The sequence below is a fragment of the Cryptomeria japonica genome, chromosome 10, assembly GCF_030272615.1.
Source record: "Cryptomeria japonica chromosome 10, Sugi_1.0, whole genome shotgun sequence".
NCBI lineage: Eukaryota > Viridiplantae > Streptophyta > Pinopsida > Cupressales > Cupressaceae > Cryptomeria > Cryptomeria japonica.
This window is the reverse complement of record NC_081414.1, coordinates 766,630,678-766,640,205: the sequence shown is the minus strand read 5'-3', so window position 1 is coordinate 766,640,205 and position 9,528 is coordinate 766,630,678. Positions and strand designations below refer to the sequence as shown.

Below are 9,528 nucleotides of genomic sequence, written 5' to 3'. Positions count from 1 at the left end.
AAACATGAGAAACCAATATCAACAACAAACATATCCAATAATGCAAGTCCAACAACCAATACAACAAACAACACAACTCTCATCACCACAAATTGCACAAACAAGTCAACCACTACCAAAGTCACACACAATTACATAATCAATTTTTCATTCAGTCACATCACATGTCTACGAATATCCTCCTATGTCTTTAAATACACCATCAAGGGAGTCCCAAATGATTGCAAGCGTATTTACAAATATGTCACCCTTTGGACATCAATCGAACATGGTCAATGTGTCACCTATCATGCAATTAGGTCTTTTGCCCATGTCTAGAAATACCTCTTCCCATTAAGAGTTTGCACCTCAAGTAGCCTCCATATCTTTCACCATTTTATCATACCCTGAAGTCACACAAGAGCAGTCCACACCATCTTTAACATAACCTCCCAATGGTTATCGATAATATAAATCCAATCTAATCCAAGTCGTGATGCTAGTCCTTCACATGCTTCAAAAATTAAAAATTCAACATCATATATTTCATTTCCAAGAAAACCCACTTCAAAGAGTCTGATTCAAAATCCTTTCTCATCAGGCCAATGTGTTGAAACATTCCAAGAATCTCCCATGCATATCCAAACTCCTTCCTTGTGTCAAGAAGATGATTCAAAATCAAAAGAAAGGAGTCCTAAAACAAATAAAGATCAAGAACAAACCCTTCCATCCTACCTAGTTGTTTATCAATCACACCAACCAAGAACCTTATGATGATCCCCTTGCTCTTTTCTATCCCATTCATAATGATACCCTTTTGTCTCAAGAACAAACTTTCCTTTCAAGTTCCATCCGAAGAAAGATCAGGACATCCCTTACATCCTTCCTAATAATCCATTTCCAAGTTAAGATCAAAGTATTCCTTCACCTTCATGTCCTAAGTAAGATCCCATTATTTCTCTAGATCCTGATCAAGATCCCTCCATCCCTTCATCTCCATGTCATAATCCTCTATGTTCCTCACAAATGAACTTACCATTTCTCCTCATCCCCCTCATGATCCCAATCCCTCTATGTGAGTTTTTCATGAACCTCTTATCAATGAAATCACCAATCCTGATCATACTGTAGAGAACAACTTGTCAACAACTGTATGTGTGTAATCATCAAATGCCAATGTAGTGACAAAAACAACCATAATGCCATCTAATGAGATCAACACCTGGTTGGTGTCATCATCCTCTTCAAGTGCATCAATAAAAAAAAACATAACACCCACTCATGTCACAACTGGATTGGTTTAAAATTGATAAGGTTATAGCTAATTAATTTCTTCTAATTTCAAATACATGTGCATGATCTAAAAAATCATATTGAAAATCAAAGTCAAGTTCTAAATATATTCAAATAACAAATTGAACTTAAAATAAATTCAATATTTGAATTAAATCTCATGCAAAGATTAAGTTGAAAATCAAAGTCAAAGTGCAAGAACATGCTAAATTAATTACTTAAATCGTTATCTTTTCAATTCCTATTTCTATCTTCCACTTTGTTTTTTTCCAAAAAAAAATCAATCAGTTAACTATTCCATCTATTTTAATTAATCATTTCAATTAATTGATTAATTACATCATTTCTTTAATTCTCTCCAATCATTTCTTTTCTATCTTCACTTAGCTTTTTATAAATAAAGCTTTCTTTGTCATCAATCAATTATCCTCCAATCATTCTTTTTCATCTTTCAATCAGCTTTTTTATCAATCAATTAACTTTTTTATCTATTCAATTAACAATTAAATAAATTTTGTTCCACCTCCAATTCACCAGTACAACTATCAATCAGCATGTGAGCTTGTCCAAGTTCCACCTCTCAATCAATGCTCTCCAATAATCTATAAATTCAGCATTCAATATCCATTTTCAACAATCATGATGAATCATGAACTTTGAATCTTTGTGTCATTTGTAGGTTGTCAGCGTAATATCTACGAGCCATCATACCACAAAGAAGAGAATAACAATGGAAGCCATATGTGATCATGGAATAAGAAGTTTTAATTGAATATTTTATATTCCTATTACTTTGTTTCGCATTATTTCATTGAATTATTTAGGATTCTTTGATTAGTTAGGGATTCGTGATTTCCTTTTATTTCTAATTGAATAATGATGATTTTAAGCATATACATTTTCTATTCAAAGTATATATTAGTTAATATTTTTAGTATTTGTATCTTGTGAATTTTAGTATGTGTATGTTGGAGCAACCCAATAACACAACCTCCAAACTAAAACACTTCACAAAGTAGATAGAAGAAAAATACAGATGTTATTTCACCAATGCGAGAATAATTCAATTGAGATGATCCAAAATGTACAAACACCCAAAATAAATAATAAAGATGTGATGTTGTATGAGCTAACAACAAGATAACTAACTACTACAAAGATCAAATACACTATGAACGATATTAAATACTAAGTGACTAGTATCTAATAAATGATATGTCAGCCACCTAATTAAACTTAAGTTATGTGTGATTGCAATAAAACCGCATTCACACGAACATAATTGACATAAGGTGAAAGTATTTGGATCATTTGAGACATGGTTGCATTTTTTCATCAACAACATTGACATAAGTCAAAGCCCACACTTTATCAATATTTGCTTCACTTGAGAAGAGTTAAATATTCATAATTGGTTGTGTCATAATTGAATAAATTAAGAAAGGTTCTTTGTTTAAATAGATGATGCATAGTTGCTAAGAAACTCCATGTCCCATTAAAGAAAAATGCATTGTTTTCATGTCCCCACTCTAGCATTTTTTTTTTACTACAGTTTTACATAATATAGACATATCCACATTAATTTACTCACAAACCATAATTTGAACATTTGAATTCTTCCATATACCATTCCCCATACCCGATGTGTCTAAGTAAAGACAAATAGATTTTCACTTTATTATCTTGAAATATCATCAGCGTTAAATAGAAAAAGCTATTTAGCTTTTTCAAAGGAATATAATTGTTAAAAAAATGAAAATAGCTAATTATTTGATAAAATGGTTTGTACAAATCAAAATTCATATTTATAGTCCAAACGTGTATAGATTTATATTGTAATAGTCAAAATTCATATTTATTTTGTTCACTAATTTGACTAAATCATTATTCATACATAATCATAAGATAATTTGCATGAGATGTAGCGAAATATGAAACCAAAACACTTAGAAGCATACATGTACACACAATATTGAAAAATTGCCCATGAATGTAAAAAAAAAAAAAAAAAAAAATTTATATTTCTAAGAAGATCCTTCATTGCATTTATGTAAAGAACGCATAACCATATCAATGTGATTCATAATACAGTTACACACAATAGTTCCTACAAATATCTAGTGTGACAAAACTCCTCAACAAGAAAGAGGAGTGAAATGAAAAAAAATGAGCTTAAAATTTAGGAAAGATGGCACGATAGTTGTAATACCATGCGATGTTTATAGACACTTATCAATTGTTTTTATACCATTCCAGGTTTAATTGAGTAACGAGGGATATAGTTTGCATCATTCCAGGTTTAATTGAGTAACGAGGGATATAGTTTGCATCATATAAATTGCTGAAGTTCATATATTTAAAAAATAAGTGCACCATAAAGGAAGAGAGCTTTAAATTGAAGTAGGTGCAAAAATGCATTAAAACTGTTTCATTTTGAAAAAATACAAATTTTACCGGATGTACCACGTATATTGCATGTTAGAGTAATCAGACACACATTCTTCTCTCTAGTATATTAGAGAACACACACATACATATTCTCTTTCTTCTTCGGACTGGCACAAAATTGGTAGCAGTGAGATTTAGAAAACTAAGCACACGTTGCATGATGAATTTGAAGACATCTATAGGTTAAGTGATCAACAGGAGGGAAGATCTTTGGGCGGAGGAAGAAGAGATTGGGATCTGCCCCCATTTCCATTTAAAACAATCCACGCCATCTTCAATCCCCAACTGGTATGCAGCTCGAGATGACAATGCATAAACCATACTCCTGCAATTGCACACATACGTTCGGTTAGCTTGCCTAGGTTTATATGTAATGAAGCACAATATTATTGAAATCTTCTTAAATGAGCGATTGAAGCTAAGATTAAGTAATGATAGTAATACCTGGATTATCAGCTAGGAATCTGAGAGCCACCCAACCTCCACTGGGAACTCCAACTGTGTTTCTCTCCGGAGGATCCACCAGATTAAAGTTAGATGGGTCAGTGCTTGCATTGTAGTTTCCCATACCCTGACCCACTATGAAGAAGTTGAAGCCGTGAAGATGCAGAGGATGGCTCTCGAAGGTCACAATGCTGGTGTCCTGCAGAACTAGCTGTACGGTAGTGTTAAAGGGAAGCACTTCGACTCTGGTGTCGTTGAGGGTCTGTGTGTTGTTAGGCGGCGTGCCGGTGTAGTTGAAAGGAAATGGCGGATTGTCAGGGAAAGTGGTATTGTAAACTCCATTGGACTGATTAAAGTAGTATGCTTGAAGAAGAGCGGTGGTGGGAAGAATGAAGGATATGTTGCTAATGGAAGCTGCAAATTTGGTACCGTTGGGGCCTTGACATGTCTGTCCTTGGGGACACGGATTTAGCCCCAACCCCACTGTGAATAGGAACTGTTTATCCACCTTCTGAGGGACAGCTGCTGCAGGAAACTTCGGATTGCCCAAGCTTCTCATCTTTTGGCTAAAATTGGCGGCAAAGGAGGTATCGTTGGGGGCTGGAAGCGTCGGTTTCATCATAGGAAGAGAGGATGAGGATGAATTAGCTGCTGTCGCATTGGAAGTTACATACTCTAAAATTCCAGCACTGGTTGAGTTATCGAAAGCTGCTGTTCCCGTAGCGAATGGGCCTGCTAATATGAGGAATGTGGCATTGGGTGGCTGAGGCATAGCTGTCAAGAGGACGTTGGTAGTCTGACCAGGAGTGATCAGAATAGTATTGGTTTGAAAAGGCTTGACATACACAGCATCCGCTTCTACCACAGTCAATGTGTGGTTGGCTATTGCGAAAAACAGGTCACTATTAAGTGCAGCATTAACTATACGCAGTAGGTAAGTTTTCCCAGGGATCACTTTGAGCCTGAATGTATCTGCATTACATAGAAGACCTTTGTTACATTTACATTTAAACAATAGCGACCAGACTATTTATATTACATCTATTTTGATTGCCCGCCCTCACCGTTGGTAGAGCAGTTATACATAAGTCCAGGGAGTCCGTTGATGGTATATGCATCTGACACATTAGCTTGTGCACCACTTTGCATTGCCTGATTGATAACAGTCTCAGTGTCTGCATTCCACCACTCCCCTGCAATTTGCAACACGTTATCAACAACACTATTTTGGTTTTAAACTTAGGAATATGTACAATGGCAACATGGCAATATCAACGAGTTGTGAAGGGCATACCAAAAACAATAGGCACTTCCTGGTGTGGGCGAGGGAATGGGTAAGAAGCATTCTTTTTGGGATAGATGATGATGGGCCCATGTATGCTCGCTCGCAACCATGAGATGTGGGCATGCCACCACAGTGTCCCTCTCTGCCTTTTGATAATAAATTTGTACGCATAACTTTGACCGGTTTGAATTGGACAGAGTGACGTAAGCAGGACCATCCGCCCACCCAGATCTAAGCTGCCGAATTCCATGCCTGAGTAATTCATAGGAATTCATTAGGTGCACCCACTAAAGGAATTCATGAGCATATAATAGCAATATTTTTATTAATCAAATAACTGAGCAGCGGGAGCAGAAGAGATACCAATGTATGCTAACATTATTTTTAACATTATTTGTTACTTTGATAACCACGCGATCTCCTTCTCGAGCAACTATTGCAGGCCCTGGATATTGCCCGTTCACAGTCAAAAGAGCTTTCGTAGTGCAAAGGCGGGTCACGTTCGTCATTTGGATCTGTACATATTTACAACAAAGGAAGAATCAAGTAATCTTACCAGGAAGGAACCCCACAAAAAAATAATAAAATTGTTTATTGCTTTCATTAACAATAAAACATTCAACTCATTCCATAGAAATATATAACCCACATTGAAATTGTAGCGCCGTGTAATCACGGTATGTTTCGCTGAAACAAATTGAACAGAGAACCACAATACCAAAAGTGGCAACAGGAGGCGGCTATTAAATATCTGCATTGCCAAAATCACACAATAGTCTGATCTCAACTTAAACTGGCTTTCAGGGTCTGATCTCAACTTAAACTGCCTAAATAGTCATCTCCCAAATTGTTCCTGACTCGAGATGTGAGAGTGTCTCTCACATCCTTTGTATATATAGGCACAAGGATTAAATAAGTTGACAGGTCCTTTCGCCTTTGGTATGCAAAGCCAATATTTTAACGCAATTTCAACTCCATATAGAATTTATCGCTAGAAACTGTCTTCGTTTATTTCCTTTTCCTTACTTCTTTTTCCTTAGCATGTACTCTTCATCTTATTTGTTTGTTATGGAGATAAGGCGGAGCTCTTTATCTAGAGTGACAATCAAGTAAAACAAGAGGCCATTGAACACTATCTTCTTCTCCATTGTGATTTAAATCCCTGTACCTAAATTTGTGTCGGTGTACCAACTGCTGCTCATATTTTTGTTATTGGGCATTTTCGAGTTAGTGAGTTCGCATCCATTCAGTCCAGACTGGTCAAAATAAAGTCCTACTGACTTAATCCAAGCCTCTATTCTTTGTCTTAAAAGCTACCTCATTTACGCTTACGCGACTCTCAGAATTACATTTATATGCAAATTAAACCACGCTGCAGCATTACTTGGTAGCGTATTATGGTTTTTCTAAATAAAATAGAATATTATTTATTTAATATATATCTACTTGGTGTTTGATTATTTAATTTTATTTAATTTACTAATCATTTAATCATTCTAATATGAAATGATTTGCATGTAAAAAAAAAGAATAAGATAGAATAGAAAGTTACTTTTAAATCTAGATTTTAGTCTTTAACTTAATATGAAACTAGCAAACGTACTTTGGCGTGCAATAGGTATACCAAAGAGGTGTGAAAGATCAATCAAGTGAAATTTAAGTCAATTTTTTGCATACATTTGTGTAGTACATGAGGTCAATTGATAGGCCATTTGGAAAATGATTTTGTTTGTACAAAAAGGACTAAATGGAGAAGTGATAGCTTCCAATCAACCATGCATCCACTTACAGGGATCCAAATATAATTGATACAAAACCTCTAAATCAATAAGATAATCAAGATCTATTACCAATAGACTCGTGTTATGTTTGCAATATGGATATAGCAACAAAGAGGGGACATAGAGGGATAGAAAGAGGAAGATAAAGAGGGGGTTTTGGGGGTGGTGAGGGGGGCGTGAGAGGGGAAGAGAGATAGAGGGAGGGTAAAGAGATAGAGATAGAAACGAAGATGGAGATGGAGGAGGAAGAGAGGGATATGGAGAGGAGAGAGAGGAGAAGGGATAGGCATAGATGAAAGAGAAACATATATATATATATATATATATATATATATATAGCGAGAGAGAGAGAGAGAGAGAGAGAGAGAGAGAGAGAGAGGAATAATTAAATAAAGATGGAGAGATAGATATAGATTAAAAGATACAAAGTTATAGGTTGCATACTATATTCTTTATATGTTGCATGCTAATGATATGTTGTCGAATTGGAGCAGCACAATCCTAAAAAATTAGGCTGAACTTTTGGAACCAAATCCAAAACATCCTATTTTGCCCAAATATAGGTTGGTGCCTCCGTACAATGACTGTAGCTCACTTTTTCTGTTCAATCACTTCAATAATCACCTATTTTACCCTAATTTCAGAATTTTCACAATTCAACTTAGAAAGAGGACCAAACCCTAACCAAGTGAACCTAATAAAAAATATCAGCTCTTTTCTTAGTTTGATTGAAGATAGATCTATTGGGCTCACCCCTCTTTCAATGTACTGGGTAATTTGGTTAATTAGTGGTCTTATCCTACTTGGTGAAACCCTAGTTCCGAATTACACACATACACACACATATTTATATCCACTATATTTATCTTTTTATGTCTCCATCTCCTCACTCTCATTGCCTCCCTCTTTCTATATCTATTTCTCTCTCCCTCTTCCTCTCTCATTCCTTCTCTCCCTTTGTATATATTTATCTCCTTCTCTCTCACACCCTCAATCTTTTCCAAGTTATATTTATTTCTCTCTATCCTTTCTATCCCTATCCCTCCCTTTCTTTATCCATATTTCTTCCTCTCACCATCCCTTGCTATCACTCCCCCATTTTATATATCTCTACTTCTCTCTCCTCTCTCTCTCTCTCAATATTTTTTGAAGATATATTTATTTCTCTATCTCTACTTTCTATACCTATTTCTCCCTTTCCCCCTCTCTTGCTATTACTCCCTCCTTTTATATCTCTCTATTTCTCCCCTTTCCTCTCCCTCCCTCTCTTCCTCTATCTCTCCACCTATTGAAAACATAATAGATCTTGTTCATAATGGAACCTAGTTATCTTCTTGATTCAGAGTTTTGTTTAAGTCATGTTTGGATCCCTCTCACAAGATGCATAGGTGATTTTAAACTATCACTTCTAGATTGAGACCTTGGATGCACACACAACATCATTTTTAAATGGCCTACCAATTGATCTTACACACTGAATAGTTGTATGCAAAATACAAAACAAAATTCCCGAATTGACCTTCCAAACTTCTTCAGCATACCTATTAAACACCAAAGTGTAATTTCTAGTTTTATATTGATTATAGACGGATATGTATTCTTCATCAGTAGGGAAGAAAGATCACCTAGATTGAGCTCAAGATTATATTGTAACTTATTTGAATAAATATAATTAATATTTTTTATTCTTATTTTTTGTAATAATAAGTTAAACATTTAACAATGAATAAACATACGATGGTACATTTTTCATCCTATAATGTATTTATCTCTTTATTATTTAAGAGTTTTATGAGATTCAACGAATACTTGAATTTACATATGTTGATTTTCATGTTGATTTAATTTAGTTCAAGTTCAAGAAGTACTATAAAACTATTTTATTTTAGTGCAATAGTATCCAAAATGAAAAAATATTCTATTGTTAGTATGTGAAATTATTATTCTAATGTAGAATTATTAAGTAGAGGTATTATTAGGAAATAGGTTCATTTGATGGTTTGAGATCTACAACGTAGATCCAAGTGCGTTAAACTCATTTGAAAGTTAGGGTTCAATGCTTTCATAGTAGTATGTCATTTGGATTTGACTTTCTTATAGGATTGAGCACTAATAAGTCATGTAATCAATTTTTTTTCCATTCATTAAAAAAAGAAAATTAATTCATAATAACATCTTATATATTTATGATTTCATTTTCCAAACCATTATGCACTATCCAATACTTTGAAATTTTGCTAAGCCTTTTACAATAATATGACTATTAAAATAATAAAATAGTATTGCATAACATATTTT

At 34.6% G+C, this 9,528-nt stretch overlaps 1 pseudogene; it reads right to left on the bottom strand.

The window, feature by feature from the left end:
- Positions 1-3,826: 3,826 nt before the first annotated feature.
- On the bottom strand, positions 3,827-6,181 carry LOC131859566 (laccase-4-like; annotated as a pseudogene).
- Between the last annotated feature and the right edge of the window lie 3,347 nt (positions 6,182-9,528).